This window comes from Scyliorhinus canicula, chromosome 28, assembly GCF_902713615.1.
Source record: "Scyliorhinus canicula chromosome 28, sScyCan1.1, whole genome shotgun sequence".
NCBI classification, from domain to species: domain Eukaryota; kingdom Metazoa; phylum Chordata; class Chondrichthyes; order Carcharhiniformes; family Scyliorhinidae; genus Scyliorhinus; species Scyliorhinus canicula.
Window position 1 is genome coordinate 11,672,662 of NC_052173.1, and position 24,545 is coordinate 11,697,206.

Genomic DNA, 24,545 nt, shown 5'->3' on the forward strand with positions numbered 1-24,545 from the left:
AATGTCCAGTTCACCTAACAGCACGTCTTTCGGGGCTTGTGGGAGGAAACCAGAGCACCCGGAGGAAACCCACACACACGGGGAGAACGTGCAGACTCCACAGACAGTGACCCAAGCTGGGAATCGTACCTGGGGCTCTGGTGCTGTGAATCAACATTGCTAACCACTGTGCTACCGTGCCACCCATAGGCCCATTCCCCTATCCCTGTAACCCCACCCAACCTTTGGACACTGAGGGACAATTGATCATGGCCAATCCACCTAACCTGCACATCTTTGGACCGTGGGAGGAAACCCACGTAGACACAGGGAGAAAGTGAAAACTCCAAGCCGGCAGTCACCCCAGGCCAGAATCAAACCCAGGTTCCTGGTGCTGTGAGGTAGCAGTGCTATCCACTGTGCCACCGTGCTTCAAAATCCTCAAACTTCTTCCCCAACATGGGCCTACCTACGCCACAAGAATGGTTTGAGAAGGTGGCTCACCTCCAACCTTTGAGAGCAATTAGGGATGGGCAACAAATGTTGGGTTTTGCCAGCAAGACTTCCATCTCCACGAAAGAGAAAAGGTCCCGCAAAACAAGCCAATATTAAACTGGCAATTTCTCGGAGGTGACAGCAATGGGCTCGTGCTGCAAATAGAAGCACTACACTTGGCACTTACATTGTGATTTTAAATTTGTAAAACATCCCTGATGTACCATCAATTGATGTCAGACGAGGAGTCGGGAGAAAAAAATGTGACTTTAATCAGTTTGAAGACATCTGCTGGTCCCAGAATGAGGGCAGGGCTGGAGATTGGCCACCTTTATACATGAGCCCGAGGGGAGGAGCCACAGGCGGAGCAAGCAGGGACAAGCCCAGGCATGTAACAATACAACAGTACAATACAGTGGTTTGAAAGAAATGAAAGAATGGGCAGGATGAATGCGTGGCTTGAGAGATGGTGCAGGAGGGAGGGGTTCAGTCTTTTGGGACATTTGGAACCGGTTCTGGGGGAGGTGGGACTACTACAAATTAGACGGTCTACACCTGGGCTGGACTGGAACCAATGTCCTTGGGGGTGCTTTTGCTAACGCTGTTGGGGGGGTTTAAATTAATGTGGCAGGGGGGGATGGGAACCAAATGAGGAGGTTAGTGGGCAGTAAGAAGGTAGTAACTAAAGCCTGTAAGGAACTAGAACATGAAGTCAGCGTGACGAAGGGGAAGAGTAGGCAGGGAGCAGATGATGAACGCAAAGGGACTGGTGGTCTGAGGTGCATTTGTTTTAATGCAAGAAGTGTAGTAGGTAAGGCAGATGAACTTAGGGCTTGGATTAGTACCCGGGAGTATGATGTTATTGCTATTACTGAGACTTGGTTGAGGGAAGGGCATGATTGGCAACAAAATATCCCAGGATATCGATGCTTCAGGCAGGATAGAGAGGGAGGTAAAAGGGGTGGAGGAGTTGCATTACTGGTCAGAGAGGATATCACAGCTGTGCTGAAGGAGGGCACTATGGAGGACTCCAGCAGTGAGACGATATGGGCAGAGCTCAGAAATAGGAAGGGCGCGGTAACAATGTTGGGGCTGTACTACAGATCTCCCAACAGCGAGCGTGAGATAGAGGTACAAATATGTAAACAAATTATGGCAAGGTGTAGGAACAACAGGGTGGTGGTGATAGGAGATTTGAATTTTCCCAACATTGACTGGGATACACTTAGTGTCAGAGGTCTAGATGGAGCAGAATTTGTAAGGAGCATCCAGGAGGGTTTTCTAGAGCAGTATGTAAATAGTCCAACGCTGGAAGGGGCCATACTGGACCTGGTGTTGGGGAATGAGCCCGGCCAGGTGGTTGAAGTTTCAGTCGGGGATTACTTTGGGAATAGTGATCACAATTTCGTAAGTTTTAGAATACTCATGGACAAAGACGAGAGTGGTCCTAAAGGAAGAGTGCTAAATTGGGGGAAGGCCAACTATATCAAAATTCGGCAGGAGCTGGGGAATGTGGATTGGGAGCAGCTGTTGAAGGTAAATCCACATTTGATATGTGGGAGGCTTTTAAAGAGAGGTTGATTAGAGTGCAGGACAGACATGTCCCTGTGAAAATGAGGGCCAGAAATGGCAAGATTAGGGAACCATGGTGACAGGTGAAATTGTGAGACTAGCTAAGAGGAAAAAGGACTAGGCGACTGAAGACTGACGAAGCTTTGGAAGAATATCGGGAACGTCGGACCAATCTGAAATGAGAAATCAAGAGGGCTAAAAGGGGTCATGAAATATCTTTAGCAAACAGGGTTAAGGAAAATCATATATAAGGAGCAAGAGGGTAACTAGAGAAAAGGTTGGCCCACTCGAGGACAAAGGAGGAAAGTTATGCGTAGAGTCAGAGAAAATGGGCGAGATTCTTAACGAGTACTTTGCATCGATATTCAACGAGGAGAGGGACATGACGGATGTTGAAGTTAGGGATAGATGTTTGATTACTCTAGGTCAAGTCGGCATAAGGAGGGAGGATGTGTTGGGTATTCTAACAGGCATTAAGGTGGACAAGTCCACAGGTTCCGGATGGGATCTATCCCAGGTTATTGAGGTAAGTGAGAGAGGAAATAGCTGGGGCCTTAACAGATATCTTTGCAGCATCCTTGAACACAGGTGAGGTACCGAAGGACTGGAGAATTGCTAATGTTGTCCCCTTGTTTAAGAAGGGTAGCAGGGATAATCCAAGTAATTATAGACCGGTGAGCCTGACATCAGTGATAGGGAAACTGCTGGAGAAGGTACTGAGGGATAGGATCTATTCCCATTTGGAAGAAAATGGGCTCATCAGTGATAGGCAACATGGTTTTGTGCAGGGAAGATCATGAGGAAGTGACAAAGTTGATTGATGAGGGAAGGGCTGTAGATGTCATATACATGGACTTCAGTAAGGCATTTGATAAGGTTCCCCGTGGTAGGCTGATGGAGAAAGTGAAGTCTCATGGGGTCCAGGGTGTACTAGCTACATAGGTAAAGAACTGGCTGGGCAACAGGAGACAGAGTGTAGTAGTGCAAGGGAGTTTTTCAAAATGGAGAACTGTGACCAGTGGTGTTCCACAGGGAATCCATGCTGGGACCACTGTTGTTTGTGATATACAGAAATGATCTGGAGGAAGGTATAGGTAGTCTGATTAGCAGGTTTGCAGATGACACTAAGATCGGAGGAGTAGCAGATAGTGAAGGGGACTGTCAGAGAATACAGCAGAATATAGATAGATTGGAGAGTTGGGCGGAGAAATGGCAAATGTGAGGTGATGCACTTTGGAAGATCCAATTCAAGAGCAAACTATACGGTAAATGAAAAAGCCCTGGGGAAAATTGATGTACAGAGAGATCTGGGAGTTCAGGTCCATTGTACCCTGAAGGTGACAACGCAGGTTGATAGAGTGGTCAAGAAGGCATACAGCATGCTTGCCTTCATCGGAAGGGGTATTGAGTACCAGAGTCGGCAGGTCATGTTACAGTTGTATAGGACTTTGGTTCGGCCACATTTGGAATACTGCGTGCAGTTCTGGTCGCCACATTACCAGAAGGATGTGGATGCCTTGGAGAAGGTGCAGAGGAGGTTCACCAGGATGTTGCCTGGTATGGAGGGCGCTAGCTATGATGAGAGGTTGAGTAGATTAGGATTATTTTCATTAGAAAGACAGAAGTTGAGGGGGGACCTCATTGAGGTCTACAAAATCATGAGAGGTATACACAGGGTGGAAAGCAAGAAGCTTTTTCCCCAGAGTGGGGGACTCAATTACTAAGGGTCACGAGTTCAAGGTGAGAGGGGAAAAGTTTAAGGGAGGTATGCGTGGAAAGTTCTTTACGCAGAGGGTGGTGGGTGCCTGGAACGCATTGCCGGCGGAGGTGGTAGAGGCGGGCACGATAGCGTCCTTTAAGATGTATCTAGACAGATACATGAATGGGCAGGGAGCAGAGGGATACAGATTCTTAGAAAACAGGCGACAGTTTTAGATAGAGGATCTAGATCGGCGCAGGCTTGGAGGACCGAACAGCCTGTTCCTGTGCTGTAATTTTTCTTTGTTCTTTACCACAATCCCCAGGCATTTCACAGACAAAATGTGACATCAAGCCACAAGGGGTTTTTAGGACAAAAGCTTGGGTGAAGAGTGGGTTTGAATGAGTCTTAAAAGGAGTGAGATAGAGGGAGCACATGCAAGAAGGGAGTAGAAAGGTTTAAGAGAGGAAATTTCAGACCTTATGGCCTGGAAGTTGAGGCATGCCGAGATGCCAGAAACAGAGTTCTTCGAGGGTCGTAGGGAAGAGACTACAGAGATAACGTGGGGCAAGACTATGGAGAAATATGAACTCAATAAACTTGCAGGGGTCAGGGCTACTACTGAAGTTAGGATCTGGATCTTCATTCTATTCAAAAATACTTTTTAAATTGTGAGAGCGCAGAGTCCAAATCTTGGGGAGGGTGAGTTATATGCACTACCCTCCTGCATTTATGCACAAGAGGCAGTTATGGTGTCGGCCAGCTTCCAAATTCAACCCTCCCCACCCCCATGAAAAGGTTCTGCCATGTAGTACTTTGCATCATCCATCAGCTACAGAGAGCTTTAGGGACGCCACGGTACACATCCTGTAATACTAAACCAATTCTTTTTAATAGAAGGCAGAGAATAAAAATTCAAATGGTACTGACCTCATCTAACCTCAATGACAATCAGATAATCTATTTTCGAAACTGGTTTAAAACTGTGCACACAAAATGATAAGGCAATACTGGGAACTAAATGATTAAGTAAGTGTTTGGAGATTAGGAAATATCAATAAACAGGCTACACCCTACATTTCTTTCATTTAAGGTGGAATGGCTCTTTTAAGGCCACCACCTTATAGGCTTGCTGTCCATGTGTATTGTTTCTTTATTTTACAGCCGAGAACAAATAATTTGTTCCCTTTCACTCACCTCCATTCCCCTCCCCCAACACAAAGACAGAAAAGCAAAAATGACAGAAAAGTAAGGTTAAGGGGGAGTTGTTAGGTTACGGGTATAGGGTGGATATGTGGGTTTGAGGAGGGTGATCATTGCTCGGCACAACATTGAGGGCCGAAGGGCCTGTTCTGTGCTGTACTGTTCTATGATACTGGACATTTGGAGGATTGGCCCAGAATGTTGCATTACACATCAGCCCAGTGAGCTACCCAGAGCTGCCAGTCCTAATTCAGGAGTATTCAGAAGGTCCATTTACCAGGCTAACAGTTATAATAAAAGAATGAAATATGGTGCTGTGCTTAGAATGGCCTCTATTTATTTCAGCTCTTGTTCTGCTTAAATTGGGCAGAATCAAGTGCATGTTCATCAGTTTACACAATAGCTAGGCTGGTAAATTTGTGCCGTTCACTTTCTGGTTACGGAACTTCCTGACATCAGAGGGAAAATCGCTCAGCCTATCAACATACAAAATAAAAAGCACTTAATCTTGGCCTGTACAAGACAACCAGGGCTGCATCCTCATTCGTAGTGGTGACTGCGGCTCCAACAGAGGAATGAAAAGATGATCTTCTAAACTAGCTGGTGTGCTACTGAGGCCACCAGCACCACTTCATTTATATTGACAGGCGTACAGGCCACCTCTAGCACAGCACTGTGTAATGGTCTTGATTATAACTATATGGAAATAGAGATAGATGCCATAACTACTGCCATCTGGAAGATTCCCCCCAAGCCACTCGCTATTCCTTCACTGTCGCTGGGTCAAAATCCTGGAACTCCTTTCCTAACAGCACTGTGGGTGGACCAACACCATACTACAGCAGTTCAAGAGGGCAGCTCACCAGTGTCTTCTCAGTGCAATTAGGGATGGACAATAAATGCTGACCTTCCCAGCGACATCACATCCCATGAATGAATAAAATAAAATCCTTTCAAAACACATATGCAGAAGTGGGCCATTCAGGCCCTTGAGCTTGCTCCACCATTCAATAAGATCATGGCGGATTGGATTGTAACCTCAACCCCACATTCCCGCCTACCCCCTTTCACCCCTTTGTCAATCAAGAATCTACCTAGCTCTACCTTAAAAATATTCAAAGACTCTGCTTCCACTGCATTTTGAAGAAGAGAGAGTTCCAGAGACTAGTGACCCTCCAAGAGAAAACATTTCTCCTCATCTCAGTCTTCAATGAGCAACTCCTTAATTTTTAAACAGTGACCCCCTCGTTCTAGATTCCCCCACAAGAGGAAACATCCTCTCGACATCCATCCTGTCAATACCCCTCAGGATCTTAAAGGTTTTGGTCAAGTCGCCTCTTACTCTTCTAAACTCGCGACACAAACCTAACCTCTCCAACCTTCCCTCATAAGACAACCCGCCCATTCCTGGCATTAGTCTAGTAAACCTTCCATGAATTACTTACAACACATTTATTTACATCTTTCCTCAAATAAGGAGACCAATACTGGAGACAATGCTCCAGATGTGGTCTTGCCAATGCTCTATATAACTGAAGCATAACCTCCCTACCTTTGTAATCAATTACTCTCACATTCTATTAGGTTTCTTAGTAACTTGCTGGACTTGTGTACTAGCCTTTTGTGATACATGCTACCTGCGAACCCCACCATCTGGGCGTTCCCCTCCCAAGTCAATCACCACCCTGACTTGGAAATCGGAAGCACGGTAGCACAGTGGTTAGCACATTCTCCCTGTGTCTGCGTGGGTTTCCTCCAGGAGCTCCGGTTTCCTCACACAAGTCCCGAAAGACGTGCTGTTAGGTGAATTGGACATTCTGAATTCTGCCTCAGTGACCCGAACAGGCGCCGGAATGTGGCGACTAGGGGCTTTTCACAGTAACTTCATTGCAGTGTTAATGTAAGCCCACTTGTAACAATAATAAAGATTATATCGCCGTTCCTTCACTGTCGCTGGGTCAATATCCTGGAATTCCCTCCCGAACAGCACAGTGGGTGTATCTACACTTCAGGGACTGCAGTGGTTCAACTAGGCAACTAGGGAGGGGTAATAAATGCTGGCCTAACCAGCGACGCCCACATCCTGTAAATGAATTTTTAAAAATCCTTCTCTAATGTGCCAATATCATTAATGAACTGAGCCACCTTTTCACCTTGTGCTATCTCCTGTACTTCCTAAATGTCCTTAAATATTCAGGACCCAATCTATGTCATCCTGTAGCCGTCTCTGTAATAGCCATCAGGTCATACTTATATATTTCTATTTTCGCTATCAGTTCATCTGTCTTGCTTCAAATGCTATGTGTATTTAGATACAGAGGGCTGGATTCTCTGGCCACGCCCGCCCAGCGGTCAATGGACCTTTACAGTCTGCGTTGCGGCGGGCGGGGCGGAAGAATCCAGCCCAAAGTCTTCAGTGTTGTATCTTCTATCCTTACCTGATTTACCTCAGATTTGTACTCTGTCCCTTCCTGTCACAGTCTATTTATCATTTCCCATATTAGTACCTTTCTCTCTTGCCTGGTCTACTCTTTGGTATACCACACTTTCCCAAATTTGATCTCTTGCCCCCACTATTCACTTTAAAACTCTCACTACTTCCTTTAGTTATGCAGCTTGCTCAAACATCAGCCCCACCACGGTTCAAATGTAGACCGTCCCAACTGTATGGACTCCACTTTCCCCAGTACTGGTGCCAGTACACACGAACCAGCACCTACCACAGTTTTTGAGTCATGCATTCATCTTTCTAATTCTTATTTGTTCTATGTCAATTTGCACATGGTTCAGGTAATAATAATATAGAAGTTATTACCCTTTGAGGTTCTGCTTCTTAATTTGGTGTGTTGCTCCTCACACTGACTGTGTAGAATCTCCTTCCTCATCTTGCCTATGTCGTTGGTACCTACGTAAACTTCAACTACTGGATCCTCCCCATCCCACTGCAAGTTCCTCTCCAGCCCCAAGTAGTTGGCTTGCAGCCTGGCACTGGGCAGGCAACGCAGCCGTTTGGACTCCTTGCGACAGAGAAGTGTCAATCCCCCTCATTGTACTGTTCCCCCTACTACCACTACATTCTTACATACACTCTCCCACTTGAAGGCTCCCTGTACCATAGTGCCCTGGTCAGTCAGCCCATCCACCCTGCGGCCCCTACTCTCATCCAAATAAGCCGAGCCTCAGACCCATTGGACAATTGCAGAGGCTGATACTCCTGCACTGCTGTCCTCTGGGTCCCAGTCACACCCTCCTGTCCCTGACCACTTTACAAACAAGACCCAATCCCAAGGGGTGCGACCGCCCCCTGAAACAAAATGTCCAGGTAACCCTCGCCCTCCCCGATGTGTCGTAGTATCCGGAACTCAGCCCCCAGCTCAATAACTCCAAGCCAAAGCTCCTCAGGCTGTAAATACTTACTGCACACGGGTTTGTCCAGGATCACTGTGTTTTTTTTTCCTTTTATAAATTTAGAGCAACCTATTCATTTTTTCCAATTAAGGGGCAATTTTAGCATGGCCAATCCACCTAACCTGCACACCTTTGGGTTGTGGGAATGAGACCCACGCAAACACGGGGAGAATGTGCAAACTCCACACGGACAGTGACCCAGAGCCGGGATCGAATCTGGGACCTCGGCGCCGTGAGGCAACAGTGCTAACCACTGCGCCACCGTGCCGCCTGGATCACAATATTCTCCAGGATCTTCCCCATGCTGTATCTGTGACATATTACCTGTCCTGCCATCCTTAATGTGTTCTGAATAATTACTTAATTATTTACAGTGCTCTTCATATATTTTATTAACTTACCACCAAGTGGTGTACTAATAGAGTAGAACTTACCAGATTCTCACCAAACAACTCTCTTTTCCCTCCAGTATCGAAAAATCAGACTTCGGAATTAATCATGGTAGGTTTATCCCTCACATACCCTTAGCTGCCTTTTGTCTACAGGTGATTTCTTGCGAGCAAGTTTTATACGTGGCACTTTTACACGTTTGTTTGACAAGTGGAAGGTGTGTCAGAGCTAAGAAATCTTGATCAACTTGAATACCAACACCTACATCCAAATGCTTCAAGCATTTCTGTGTCGCAACATGGCAAAGTTACGCAATGCTCTGCTTAAAAGGACACGTTTTAAATCAGCGTCACTCAACAACAATCACCAACCAGGGACAAATGTGGCTGTGACTACACCATTTTAGCTCTCAGCACTAATTTAGTGGAAGACACATTACATTCACTCAGACATCACAGGAACATACACTTCACAGGAGTTTATTTTCCTCAAACATCTACCACCATTCGGAAAACAAAGGAGCAAAACCACTCACTCAAAAATACACTCAGTTTTTCATCGTACCATATTGCTAACAACTGCATTCAGTGAAACAATTTCAAGTACTTGAACAAAACAGAGTTTCAAGCCCATATGTAAAAACCACGAAGTACGAGTTTGTAGATCACAGGCCTAACAGTGTCTGTTATTCAATTTCTTCATCAGTCAGTCATCTGCAGTTAGCTTATTGGTTAGCTTGCGACTGCAAGTCATTGTCTTGCTTAAAAACCATTCTTGCGGACACTGCAACATGAATGAGGGAATATCGGCCTTGTGATTCCCCACAGAGTAAGCTCAATTCCATCTTTTCACCGTGTAGTTGCTTTGTGGGGATCATACTCTCCCTCCATCAGATGAGGGGAAAAGCGGCAGAATCAAAAGTCTACGTCAAAGGGGCCCTTTCATCTGCTGTGCAGAACTGGGATAGCCCTCAGTACCTTCTGCTGGAGTGCAAAAACACTTGGTTAGCGCACTGCAATTAATGCATCAACTTATTCACAGAATCCCTACAGTGCAGAAGGAGGCCATTCAGCCCATCGGGTCTACACTGACCCTTTGAATGAACATGCCTCCCCCCCCCCCCTCCCCCTCCCTCCCCCTAGTCCTGTCCCTGTAACGCCAGAACATAACCTGCATATTGGACACGAAGGGGCAATTTATCATGGTCAATCCACCTAAACTAGACTGGCAGGAAACTGGAGCACCCGGAGGAAACCCACACAGTCACGGGGTCAAACTTCGCACAGACAGTGACCCAAGGCCAGAATAGAATCTGGGGACCTGGTGCAGAGAGGCAGTAGTGCTAGCCATCATGCCATGCCATATATAATGTATATATTACACACATATATAAAAAATTGCAGCTGTGTCCATCACGCCTGACCTCAAGTTGACCAGAGGAGCTGCAAAGAGCAATCTGTAATTGATCCAGGGAGACATGACAATTCTACCGCGGACCCTTAAAGGGACACACCATACTACACAGCTACATTTTAGCAGCAGAATAATACATTGTGCACTGCACAGAACAGTGCTGCTGTGCGTATAAAACAGCACATCACCCACCCCAATGTGAGCAGCACCATCGGACATTGGCTAGTTTTTACAGGAGGGGTATAACATACTTTGACCAATATTGGTCAGAGAGAAATCATTCTCCCAGCAGCCCGAGGGTTTCCCGACGGCATGGGGCTGCCCGACAATAGGAAACCCCATTGGCTGGCCGGCGTAACGGAGTATCCCGTCAGCGGGGTGAGGCAGAAATGTGGCGCGGCGGGACGGAGAATCCCGCCAAATGTTTTTTAAAGAGACATGCTGTCGAAGTTTTTGGTCCAGCAGTTATCAGGACAGTTCACAGGAATACCAATAATAAAAAGGAACAACATCCGACACTGCACGAGAAGAGTGCTGACTGGTTGGCAAGTCAACCGTGACTGGCAGAGGTGTTGCCATGGAGAATGCACCAGGGAACATCAACTGCCAGGTTTTTTAAAATTCAAACCAGGCAGGTCAACTGACTGGTCAAGGCATAGGCATGATTAATCTGATCTAAATATAGCTTCCACGTTGGTGTGCAGCTATCCAAAACTCAGCCTGTTTTGTTTCCATGGGCATTTTTCATGCAGATTCATCTGTGACCCTGCATTGAAACCAGGATAATGGGAAATGGCAAACACAAATTCACAGCAAACAGCGAGTCATCTTATAAACAGGATCCGAGCACTCTTATGGGTCAAAAAAATGGCTTCTGCAAAATACAACCCAATCGAAATGGAAATGTCAGGGCCTGTATCCTTTCTTTGGTAACAGAACTCAAACACAGGATCTGAACGAATATTTTCAGCAATGCACTGAAGGAGTCCCAAAAGGAAGGCAGCATGGTAGCACAAGTGGATAGCACTGTGGCTTCACAGCGCCAGGGTCCCAGGTTCAATTCCCCGCTGGGTCACTGTCTGTGTGGAGTTTGCATGTTCTCGCAGTGTCTGCGTGGGTTTCCTCCGGGTGCTCCGGTTTCCTCCCACAGTCCAAAGATGTGCAGGTTAGGTGGATTGGCCATGATAAATTGCCCTTAGTGTCCAAAAGGTTAGGTTGGGTTATGGGGATAGGGTGGAAGTGAGGGTTTAAGTGGGTCGGTGCAGACTCGATGGGCCGAATGGCCTCCTGCACTGTATGTTCTATGTAAATCAGAGGGGTCATTCCTCATTTGTCTATTAGAACATAGAACATACAGTGCAGAAGGAGGCCGTTCGGCCCATCGAGTCTGCACCGACCCACTTAAGCCCTCACTTCCACCCTATCCCCATAACCCAATAACCCCTCCTATCCTTTTTTGGATACTCAGGGCAATTTATCATGGCCAATCCGCCTAACCTACACGTCTTTGGACTCTTGTGAGACTTGTGATTCAGATGAATCTCAAAAGATCCCACGGTACTAATTGAAGATAAGCAAAAGGTTTTGCCTTTTGCTTTGGCCACCGTTCCTTCTTGAACAGTCAACACTAAATCCAAGTTAACTTCCATGCTTCCTTCCACATTTAGGATTCAGGTGAAAATGCAACAGAAAGCTTAAGAATCAAAACCAGTGTCCTTTATAGACATCAGTCATGGCATACTGTGCTAAAGAACTAGATTACAAAAAATTGCATCATCTCCATACAATGTCAGACAGCAGTCCTGGAGCACAGCAATGGTCATGGAACCAAAGGTGGCTGTAGTGAGTTAAATTTGGGGATTGCCAACGCAGCTATGTGGGGAAACATATCCATAAGGAATAGGAGGAGGGGAGAAAGAATGGAACCTTTGGGTACACTGGAGGTGATCATGCAGGTAGAGAAGTGGGACTATGTAGACGGCAGTACGAGAGGAACAAAGAACAATACAGCACAGGAACAGGCCCTCCAAGCCTATACCGGTCATGATACCAACCTTGGCCAAAACCCTCAGCATTTCCTTGTGCCGTATCCCTCTATACCCGTCCTATCCATGTGTTTGTCAAGATGCCTTTTGAACGCCGTTAATGTATCTGCTTCCACAACCTCTCCTGGCAACGTGTTCCAGGCACTCACCACCCTCTGTGTAAAAAACCTGCCTCGCACATCTCCTCAAACCTTGCCCCACGGACCTTAAACCTATGCCCCCTGGTGACTGACCCCTCCACCCTGGGAAAGAGTGCCTGCCCATCCACTCTATCCATGTCCCTCAATCTTGTTGACCTCACCCTGCTGCCTCACGGCGCCAAGGTCCCAGGTTCGATCCCGGCTCTGGGTCACTGTCCGTGTGGAATTTGCACATTCTCCCCGTGTCTGCGTGGGTTTCACCTCCACAACCCAAAGATGTGCAGCGTAGGTGGATTGGCCACGCTAAATTGCAAAAAATGAATTGGGTATTCTAAATTTAGAAAAAAAAATCTTGTTGACCTCTATCAGGTCACCCCTCAACCTCTGTTTTTCTAATGAAAACAGTCTGAGTCTATTCAGCTTCTCCACATAGCTAACACCCTCCAGACTGGGCAACATCCTGGTAAACCTCCTCTGCACCCTCTCCAAAGCCTTCACACCCTTCTGGTAGTGTGGTGACCAGAATTAAAGAGATTCATTTTATTGCACTGTAAAATAGTCATTAGTTTAGCTCCTCCTGCACCAGTTCCCTACCTTTCTCCCACTTGCAAAAAAATATTTACTCTCTTTATCAAAGCTCAATCCAATGTCGTAGTGAAGTTTTTTAAAAACCCTTCAAGATGAATACATGTATGTATATGGTGAGGTTGTGAAGTTTTCTTACACCACACTCACAGGAGAACAGGTTAGAACATTGGGCTTATATGTGCTCGGAACCTGATGGAAGTGCTTGGGATATTTTAGGAGCATCTCTGGAGCCTGGTTTTGAAGGTCCTGCCTGCATAGAAAGGGGCCTCAACATCACATTGCCATGAAAACTAATAATGCCAAACGTACAAAGGCTTTCAGTAAACTTTTTCTGACATCCATGGATGCAATCGTGAATATCTTGCATCATTGTGATTCTCTCTTGGAGATCGTTCAATGTGTGATATAATCAACATATTCGATTAAAATTCCTATGACCTCCGATGCCGATTCACATCAGGGTCAGAGGAAGTTGCAAAGAAAACGTCTTAGCTGCACATTGATACATTAAATATTGCACAGCCTGATTTCACCCCACTGGTGTTTTAATATGTCTTTTGGTAATGTTGCTGCTCAAAGAAGTCGTTGGCAGAAAAATAAGAGACAGGAAATGACTTCATAAAACCACAAGGGTACATGTGAGCAGCTTTCAAAGTCATGCCTCAGAATGCAGCCACTGCCCAAGGCTCAGTATTGGGTCGAATTGGTTGGAAATTGTCTTAGCTCAGTGCACTGTCCTTTATATGCCTCTCATATTATAATAATAATCTTTATTGTCACAAGTAGGCGTACATTAACACTGTAATGCAATTAAGTTACTGTGAAAATCCCCTAGTCCCCACACTCTGCTGCCTGTTCAGGTACAGAGGGTGAATATCCAATTCATCTAGCAAGCACATCTTTCGGGATTTGTGGATGGAAACCGGAGCACCCGGAGGAAACCCACGCAGACAGGCGGGGGGGGGGGGGGGGGGGGGGGGGGGGGGGGGACGTGTAGACTCCACACAGACAGTGTATCTGCCAGTTTTTTTGCCTACTCACTTAACCTATCTACAGACTCTGTACTCCTCACAACCTGCTTTCCTATCTATCTTTGTATTATCAGCAAATTTTGCTGCACTTTGTCCCTTCCCCAAATCATTATTGCAGACTGTAAATAGCCACGGCCTCAGCACTAGTCTCTGTTGGATCCCACTATGTAGTTGGCCAACCTAAAAAAATGGCCCATTTATTCGGACTCTACTTCCTGTTAGCTGGCCATCCTGTTAGTTAACCCTCTATCCTTGCTAATACATTACCCCCAACATCATGAACTTTATCTTGTGCCATAATCTTTTCTATGGTAGCTTTAACAAATGCTTTTTGGAAATCCACATCTACTGGTTCCCCTTTAATTATCCTGCTTGTTACATCCTCAAAGAACTCTAATAAATTTGTTAAACATGATTTTCCTTTCATAAAACCACTTTTCATTATGGTTTCTTAAATGTCCCGCTGCTACTTCCTTAACGATGGATTTTAGCATTTTTCCCCAATTACATATTGGCCTATAGTTTCCTGCTTTCCACCTCCCTCCTTTCTTGGATGGCAGTGTTACATTCTGGAAGAGTACAACCAACGCATCCACCATCTCTGCAGGCACTTCTTATAGAATGCAGGCTATCAAGTCTCAGGAATTTGGTCAGTAGCCCCATGTGTTTGCCTAGTATTTTTTCTCCACTGATCAGTTCCTCTGTCCCTTTTGATTTTCTGTAATTATTGGGATGGCTTTAGTATCTTCTACCATGCAGTCAGATACGTGTTCAAAATACTTCTTCAAATTCTCTGCCATTTCCTGGTTTCCGATTATTAATTCCCCAGTCTCATCCACTAAGGGACCAATATTTAATTTAGCTGCTTTTTATACACAAGAGAAACCTTACTGTCAGTGTTTTTAAATTTGTTAGTTTACCCTCATATTGCGCAGTGGCTGGCACTGCTGCCTACGGCGCTGAGGACCTGGGTTCGATCCCAGCCCTGGGTCACTGTCCGTGTGGAGTTTGCACATTCTCCCCGTTTCACCCCCACAACCCAAGGATGTGCAGGGTAGGTGGATTGGCCATGCTAAATTGCCCCTTAATTGGAAAAATGAATTGGATACTCATTTCTTTTTTTTTTTTAAAGTTGACCGTCATATTCTCACTTCTCCTTTTATTGCTTTTTGAGTCATCCTTTGCTGGTTTCTAAAATGTCCCCAATCCTCTAGTCTTAAACAAAACAGCATTTGTCTGCCTTTTCTTTCAATTGGTACCATACGTTAGCCACGGATGGATCACCCTTCTTTTAGAGTCTCTCTTTCTCAATGGAGTATATCTTCATTGAGATTCATAAATTATCTCTTCAATTGTCTGCATCTGCTTATCAACCATCTTACCTTTGACACCTATTTTCCCAACCTATTTTAGCCAACTCCCATCTTCATACCTTTGGAATTGCTTGTGTTTATGTTTAACAGGCTGGTTTAGCACAGTGGGCTAAGACAGCTGGCTTGTAATGCAGAAGAAGACCAGCAGCGTGGGTTCAATTCCCGTTCCAGCCTCCCTGAACAGGCGCTGGAGTGTGGTGACTAGGGGCTTTTCACAGTAACTTAATTGAAGCCTACTTGTGACAATAAGCGATTATTATTATAAAACATTAATTGCTGACGCAACCTTCCCACCCTCAGAATTTCACATTCAGTCTATCATTCGCCCCTGCAGGATGACCAATAACAACAGATAAAAGAATACAGGTTTTCCATCAATAAAATTTTATGGAGCTCGAAAAACAAATAAAATTGCCGAGACACCCTCGCACATAATATGTCCTTTCCTGCGGGGCAGAGGTTATATCACAATGGGTGTAACATTTGTGCATCATTCAGAACACATATTGCCTTTTGGCAATACCCAACTCTGGTGTAACAAGCTGCTGTATCAGAAAAGTAAACCATGAACTCATGCCAATTCTTCGACACACCAAGATCCCAATCTCGCCATGCTTTCACAAAAGAAGTCAGAGGACGCGGATTGTAAACAAAGGCGCTGGTTATGGCGTTGCAGTTCATCCGGAACCCTTGGCCCAAAACAAATGCATTCAGGATTAGAACAGTGATAAATCCGGATTCCCATTCAGTTTCAAAAGCTGCTTTTGTTAGATGAACGAGGCAGAGTAGTACGACAGATTATAAAACTGGAATTGTCTTTGGGTAAAGACAGGCGAGATAAACAAGTCTTGTTTTGAGTGCAGTAAGAAGTCTTACAACACCAGGTTAAAGTCCAACATGTTTGTTTCAAACATGAGCTTTCAGAGCGCAGCTCCTTCCTCGGGTGAAGGAGCAGTGCCTGAGGAAGGAACAGTGCTCCGAAAGCTAGTGTTTGAAACAAACATGTTGGACTTTAACTTGGTGTAAAACTTTTTACTGTGCTCACCCCAGTCCAATGCCAGCATCTCCACATCTTGTTTTGAGTGCAAACACCTACTTCAAATTAAAATGACTCCGCTTGTGTAGATAAGTCCTAGTCCCATCAGGACAAATGGAAAATATCAAATTGAATTTACTACCTGTCACTTTGAGAAAGAGTCAGACTTTTCGCCTGTAATAGCTGTCCCATCCGAGGGATTCAAATCTAATCGAGTCAAATCTCTTTTGGCTAGGGCCAGGTTTCTGATGTCGTTTCCATCTGCAGTTCCTTTTGTCTCTGGTCTTTTGCTACACAAAGTAATTGGAACTGGATCAGTTTGATTAATTGAATACTGGGACTGGTGCCTCATGCTCCTCAGATTTACTACTCCAATAAGCTGCTATATGTATTAGGTGAGTGGGGGAAAGAGCAGTTGGGCTCTAAGTATGAAAGGTATTTGGGGTCCTCTGCATTCTTCCTCAGTGTGTTCATCCCCCCCTTCCCCCCACAACAGATTACAAAACATAAATTCTGCTTCCCCTTTCAGATTGAACTGGGCCGGCACAGTGGTTAGCACTGTTGCCTCACAGCGCCAGGGACCCGGGTTTAATCCCGGCCTTAGGAGACTGTGTGGAGTTTGCACGTCCTCCCCGTGTCTGCGTGCATTTCCTCCGGGTGCTCTGGTTTCCTCCCACAGTCCAAAGACGTGCAGGTTAGGTAAATTGGCCATGCTTTTTTTTTTTATAAATTTAGATTACCCAATTATTTTTTCCAATTAAGGGGCAATTTAGCGTGGCCAATCCACCTACTCTGCACATTTTTGGGTTGTGGGGGCGAAACCCACGCAGACACGGGGAGAATGTGCAAACTCCACACAGACAGTGACCCAGAGCCGGGATCGAACCTGGGACCTCAGCGCCGTGAGGCGGTTGTGCTAACCACTAGGCCACCGTGCTGCCCTGTAAATTGGCCATGCTAAAAAAAAAAACTGCCCTTGGTGTTCAGAGGTCGGTGCAGACTCAATGGGCCGAATTAACTCCCTCTACACTGTAGAAATTCTATGATTTTCAAGTACCAATATATTTTGATCCAGTTGTTGTATGAGTTTTACCAGAAGTTCCATATTTGGGTGGGACCGGACATAGGCCCCTGCCCTGAGCCCATGCAGGATACCCAAAATTGCTTTAATGCAAAACATTTCCATAATTGACTTATTGAAGAGCTATTGAAATGGATTATGTTTTTTTTTAATTTAGAGTACCCGATTCGTTTTTTTTCCAATTAAGGGGCAATTTTGCGTGGCCAGTCCACCTAACCTGTACATCTTTGGGTTGTGGGGGTGAAACCCACGCAGACACGGGGAGAATGTGCAAACTCCACACGGACAGTGACCCAGGGCGGGATTGAACCTGGGACCTCGGTGCCGCACTCCTAGTGCTAACCACTGTGCCACATGCTGCCCTCGGGCTATGAATTTTTGAGCAAATAATTGAAGTTACCGTATTTGTTAATCTGCAGATTTATTATTGTGTCTGTGTGGTTTTACTTCATGGTAATAGTTTAGCCTGATCTACATGATCTGTCAGCATCTGTCTTTCGGCTCATTTGTCAAGATTAGGAATACATTATGCCTGTCCGATTTGCTGTGCACATCGTAATAGTCTAAAAGATTTTATCATTGAACCTGTGGTACAATATTTCAGTTATTTCACATATAGGATCAAGTTTCAGTTCAGAGGAAGCATGCGGCTGTCCAGGCGAAACTAACTTAAGAATACTGGAAAGTACCTTGAATTGTAAATGCTGCATCAACTCCATATTAGCCCTGTACTTGATTATATCCCAGGGGATAGGTATGGGTTAAAGAAAAAAAGAATGGTTACCACACAAGCATTACGATTCAAAAAGGTTCAGGAGAAAACACTAAGAATCTTACCAAAATAGCATTGTGCACAGCATAATATTGTCATGTGGCAAAAAATAAATGCTGACCCATATTTCTCCACACAACAAATTCATACCCAAGGGATCGTGGAGGATATTAGGGTGATATCACAGATATACTACTGCAAAGATAGTGGCAGAACCTACATATGGACAGCATCTTTTAAAGGCTTCAGGGCAACTTTTTCAACTTCTCCAATGACAAGTACATTTACTGAAATGACAGCACAGAGTCCCTGCTCTGGTACAGCAACAGGAGCAATTTGGGTCATTTGTAGAATCATAGAATCCCTACAGTACAGGAGGCTATTCGGCCCATCTTACCCTCCGAAAGAGCACCGTACCTCTGCCCACTCCCCTGCCCTACCCTGGTAACCCTACCTAATCTGGACATTAAAAAAGGGTCAATTTATCATGGCCGGGCAGCACGGTGGCCTAGTGGTTAGCACAACTGCCTCACGGCGCTGAGGTCCCAGGTTCGATCCCGGCTCTGGGTCACTGTCCGTGTGGAGTTTGCACATTCTCCCCGTGTCTGCGTGGGTTTCGCCCCCACAACCCAAAAATGTGCAGAGTAGGTGGATTGGCCACGCTAAATTGCCCCTTAATTGGAAAAAATAATTGGGTAATCTAAATTTAAAAAAAAAAAAAAAAAAAAATTATCATGGCCAATTCACCTAACCTGCACGTGTTTGGATTGTGGGAGGAGACAGTCATCCAAGGCCGGAATTGAACCCGGGTCCCTGGCGCTGTGAGGCAGCAGTGCTAAACATTGCTACCATGCCGCCCCTCACCAGTAGTTGAACCAGTTTGTCCTAAATTGATGCGCATCGCATATTTCAAAACCAAAAATATACTCAGAATTATTGAAAATATTTCATCTGGAGATTCCAATTTCCAGTTTGGTCAGAGGTTTGGTTTCAACTAATATAGCCATTCCTGGCCTCCTTACTATACTAATGATGCCAGGTTTTAACCCACAGGCTAATGCCAAACCTGTTCTGAACAAATAAGATGACGGTAACTGAGTGGCTGGCATTACGTCTACACTGACCACACCTGGTATTGTAAGGGAATTATTTTATATCTGCACAATAAGTGTCAAATTAAATGGAAAATGCTGCAAAGGTAACATTCCGTTGGCAACATGCTCAATACAAGTTCTAGTTTGAACACCTTTCAACTGGAGCAAAATATTTGCCAGCTATAAAACAAGCTCCCTCCCCATTTAAAAAGGCTTCAAAATGACTCAGAACTGGCTTTGAACGTGCCTTTTGAGAAGACATACGGTGTAATTTTTTTTAAAGCATCAGTGGGTGCACAGTGGGTGTTGTGAAAGCTTAACTGAAGAATGAGATCATAGACCGAATCCTACAATCAAGCTGCCTCTCAATTACAACCCACTACATAACCACACAGCCATTCCAGCTAGACAGACCTGTGAGTTTACACTCCATATTGCTTATTAAAAAATATTAAAAATCAAAAGGTTTTAGAATTATCTCTCGCCAACTTTACTTTCAGCAGTTGATTTCAATGTGACATTCGGTTCAAGCCCAGTCAACTGTCAGTTTTATCATACAATCTGAATGTTTTGCCTTCAGGGGGAGCAGTGTCCACACCTTGCCACCCACTTCCAGAAAACTGTTACTTCTGTCCAGTGACTGGTCACAAACTCTGATCACAATGATTACTGCCCTTCCAGTCCAGTTAGAGTCAAAGGAACCGGTCCTCCAAAAAGTGTCACAGTTGGGAGACCAGCCTTCAACATGTGGATACAATTGATGGAAATTAGTGCAATGCACATTCAGTCTGAAGCTGTAATTGTTGGCATGATGTACTCCGGAACATGCTGCAGTACAACTGGTTCTTTTCTACCTGGACTGTAATTGCTCACTCAAGGGTTTTTCTGCTTTAATGAGACTAAGCATCTCATCCATTCACATTGAATGTGAACATAAAGTCAGGCACCCTATTCCACAATTTTGCTAATATCAGTCACTCTCCATAATTCATTCGAGAACAAGAGCTGATTTTAAAATAAAATAACATTGCCCCCATTCACGTTGATCATTCTAGACTACCAGATGGACACAATCCACCAGGGGATTCAAGCATCCTGCACTGTGCCTTTCCACCCATCTTTCTGGAAGCCAAGTGGCCACCAACTGTTGACCGATAGGAGAGATGTCACCTGCTGGCCAACTTGTACAAACTAGTCCTCATACTGTTCAATTTTTCAGGATAGACAAGAGAAACAGTGGATATCATACACGTTTTCTCGTAATTGCTTTCCCAGGATTCGTGCTAATTATTAGCCCTGGCCTTAGGAAGAGCAAAAGGCACCAGTTTCAGTATTCCAGGAGATACGGTCAATTTACAAAAGCTGCCACCAAACCTCTTACAAGTACTGGACAAGGCATTGGAGAAAGTCTCCTGCTTGCGCCAGTAGATATTCATGACTGCAGGGCACTATGACGGACAGGGAGTGCCCCCAGTTAACATTCCTCCCTCACCATTACCAAAAATAGTCTCACTAATCATTAATTTCATTGCTACTTGTGAGATGTTCCTTAGCATAGAATGGCCATTATGTCCGGTTACACAGTGATTACACTTCCAAGAAGCAATGAATGGTGTAACATGCAATGCTCTCAGAGGTATTTTAATGCCTCAGCAAATAACATGGATTCTATGAGTGGCAGCACGGTAGCATGGTGGTTAGCATAAATGCTTCACAGCTCCAGGGTCCCAGGTTCAGTTCCCGGCTGGGTCACTGTCTGTGCGGAGTCTGCACGTCCTCCCCGTGTGTGCGTGGGTTTCCTCCGGGTGCTCCGGTTTCCTCCCACAGTCCAAAGATGTGCGGGTTATGTGGATTGGCCATGCTAAATTGCCCGTAGTGTCCTAAAAAAAAAAGTAAGGTTAAGGGGGTGGGGTTGTTGGGTTACGGGTATAGGGTGGATACGTGGGTTTGAGTAGGGTGATCATTGCTCGGCACAACATCGAGGGCCGAAGGGCCTGTTCTGTGCTGTACTGTTCTATGTTCTATGTTCTATGAGTGATGCATGGACGGTTATGCAAGTTTTTTTCTGGAGTTTCTTTGTAAATTTAATTTATAAATCAGAATCCACCCGCACAGAAAGTTCAATATAAATAACTGTGTCACTTTCTAGGGCAAGTCCAACATTAAATTGAAAAAAATGTCCTATTATCGCTAAAGTGTTTGAATTACTAGAAAGAACACCATAATTTCTATTGATTTATTTCTGTTGGTTTTCTAACCTGTAAAATTGTAGTTCTCACATCATATGTGCAAAGGTGATGACCAGAATCCCTTTGTCTCTTTTGCCACATTTGTCTTTCTGCCAACCATTTCTGGACAGGTTTTCTCCTCAAAAGGTGAAGTTCTAGGGGCAACAACACATTTTCCACTCTCTTGATCCAGTATATAAAGGCACAACCAGCTGCCTAGTAACACTCACACATTTACTGCCAAGTCAAAGGCAGTTGTGTGCAGTGGGCTTGTGTCCACGAAAAGCTGGCTTGAGACTGCAAAACCTGATGCCAGCAAAGCCTATTAAAAATAAATCAAAATCAAAAAAGGTGATTTCTAAACAAATTGTGCCACAATCATAATTTGTGCATTAAATGGTCTTGCAAGATTAATTACCATGCAAGACACCATTTCTTGTATCTTCATTTAAAAAAATAAATTCCTTTCAAGCTAAGGATCCCATAAAAGTCAGTTACATCTGAAAATAAGTAACTTTCTAACAGCTTTCTATTGTGTTACACCGAGGCGGTGGCATCGTGGCATTGCCACTGGACTAGTAATCCAGCTCTTAGGTTCTGAGTTCAAATCCCACCATGGCAGATGGTGAAATTTGAATTCAATAATGACGACGAAACCATTGTCGATTGTCGCAAAATCCCATCTGGTTCACTAATGTCCTTCAGGGAAGGAAATCTGCCGTCCTTACCCAGTCTGGCCTACATGTGACTCCCGACCCCACACAACGATGCGGCTGATTCTTAACTGCCCCTCTGAAATGGCCTAGCAAGTCACTCAGTTCAAGGGCAATTACTGATGAACAACCAATGCTGACCCAGCCTGTGATGCCCACATCCCAAGAGCAAATTTTAAAAAAAGATTGGCAAGTGCAGAATTTGTAGTGTAACTGGTTACAAATGGATATGAAGTCTCATGCAAGTAGGATATGGAATTTGTTCCTCACACCCAAGATAACAGCTTGGCTGGGTCAAGAGTTTATAGTATCAGCAAGCATACGGTTGTAACCACAAACTAGTTAGTGGCATACTTCATAATGCTTTGCGTGGGAGGAAAGAAAACAAGCAAACTTTAGTCGACGACAAGCCTGGTGGCTCAAAATCCACTTTTGGGTACAACATAACTTAGTCTAGCACATCTGCGTACTACATTGTCAGAGTGATGTCTTTTGGTGAGGCATTAAAACTGAGGTTTTGTCTGCGTGTTTAGGTGGATGTTAAAAATCCCATGGCCAGTTTGAAAAACAGGATGTTGTCCTGGCCAATAATGCCCCATCAGCTATGCCCGTAAAAAGCATTATTTTGTCATTATTTGCAGAATCTTGCTATGGACAACATGACTATTTTTCTGACATAATTCAGTATGTGCAATACTTAGATACTTTTGAATAAATGCAAGTTTGGAGAACATGTTTACAAACATAATTTGAAAGGTTGCTATTGCTGCTTATGCTAATCTATTTCTGCCCATGAAACCTGATCGTGTCCTCACTGATAGTACAAGAGTCAGAACTTAATTTCTCCCTCCTTAACTCATCAGCTAACTTAGCAAAGTCTTGGAAATCAAACCAGAGGCCAACCTGCTCAGCGGCACAGTAACCATTGCATGTAACTTTATGGACGTTCAAATATAAAACTATTATTTTAATCTGAGCATATTTGGAACACAGAGCTTCCAAGACAGTAACACCTTGCCCACGATTAGTTTTCATTTAAAAAAATGAATTATGGTCTCTCATCAAAAGAGCAATAAAGTCAAGAATTCACAATAGAACCATCAAGCTTGTTTAAAAACAATTTTCCAACTCACTCACCTGAAATCATCTAAATTTAAGAAACTTTTTTAAGCAGCAAACATTGAATTATTCAAAAGGAGCAGCCATCTTAACCCTTTGAGAGCCTCAAGTCAATTTCCTACCCCCAATACAAAGTTTCGAACAGTTCAATCACATTGCATCAAATGCATTCTCCAGCCATGCGTGTGGAATGGACATCTACCAGGAACAGGAAACACAGAAGTACAAACCGCAAAGATCAGCTACAAGAGTGTAACTTTTCCTTAAAGCCAGCATGTTGGAAGGTTCCGGAAAATATGTCACTCAGGAAACTTCATGAAAAAAACTTACAGGAGGAGAATGAAGTGTCACCCGTCACGGAAATGACACAGACATTCCCCCGTTAAATGTCAATTTCCCCTTCCTTGAAATAAGAAATGGAATTTTTTAAAAAGTTTCATGGTCAATAAATATGTATCAAGGCGATTCTCTGAGTCAATCACAATTCAGTTTCACTTCGGTTACAACTTTTAAAACATGACTTGCTACAAAAGATTTACCCAACCCGCTACCTTAACCAGAAGAATAGAAACAAGAGCAGCAACTCAAGTACCTTAAATCCGAGCGGAAGCAAATGTAGAAAACTTCAGACTGTCCTAATCCTGTTCGAAACAATTCACCAAACTGACACTGAGCGAATGGCAAAGGGCGGGCAAGCAAACGTCCAAAGTCATGGGGGTAAACCCTCCCTGACTGCTAAAGATATGGAGAAAGAGTCACAAGAGAGAGACTGCAGCTTCTCGAACGGTTGCAGCAGGTGTAGAGCTGACTGCAACAGCTCACAGTTTCTGTCAGGTCCTAGCTCCTTCCCTCAGAAGAGGAAACTGTCACGATTTCAAAAAGCACTTCGTCTCAAAAAGACAACTTTTCTCTCTCTCTTCCCCCCCCCCCCCCCCCCCTTCAGCCAAATGGAAAATAATGGGGGGAAATTATATGTGGGTAAAATAATACAGTTTGTTTGTGGCAAGGTCTAATTCACAATTGGGAGCAAGAACAGCCAACATTTGTGATTTGAACTCATTTAGCGCCTTCACAGCCACTGACTTTCTTTGAAGGGCATTGTTACTGGTTGAATATCACAACTATTTTGTAAATAGCAAAGTGGAAATGAGAAGAAAAAATATTTA

General features: G+C 44.5%; 1 protein-coding gene across 4 annotated transcripts in view; it reads right to left on the reverse strand.

Annotated features, from left to right (window-relative positions):
- LOC119958135 (polypeptide N-acetylgalactosaminyltransferase 6-like) overlaps nt 1-24,229 on the reverse strand; it is a 95,705-nt gene extending 71,476 nt beyond the window's left edge. Inside the window, exons 1-2 of one of the 4 annotated variants that reach the window (XM_038786424.1) lie at nt 23,972-24,229; nt 21,578-21,869 (exon numbers count right to left, since the gene is read on the reverse strand). The gene's annotated coding sequence lies outside the window, so the exon portion shown is untranslated. Of the gene's footprint in view, nt 1-8,790; nt 8,926-21,577; nt 21,870-23,397; nt 23,561-23,971 lie in introns of those variants that run through there. The other 3 variants (XM_038786423.1, XM_038786426.1, XM_038786425.1) reach the window with 3 other exon arrangements.
- Between the last annotated feature and the right edge of the window lie 316 nt (nt 24,230-24,545).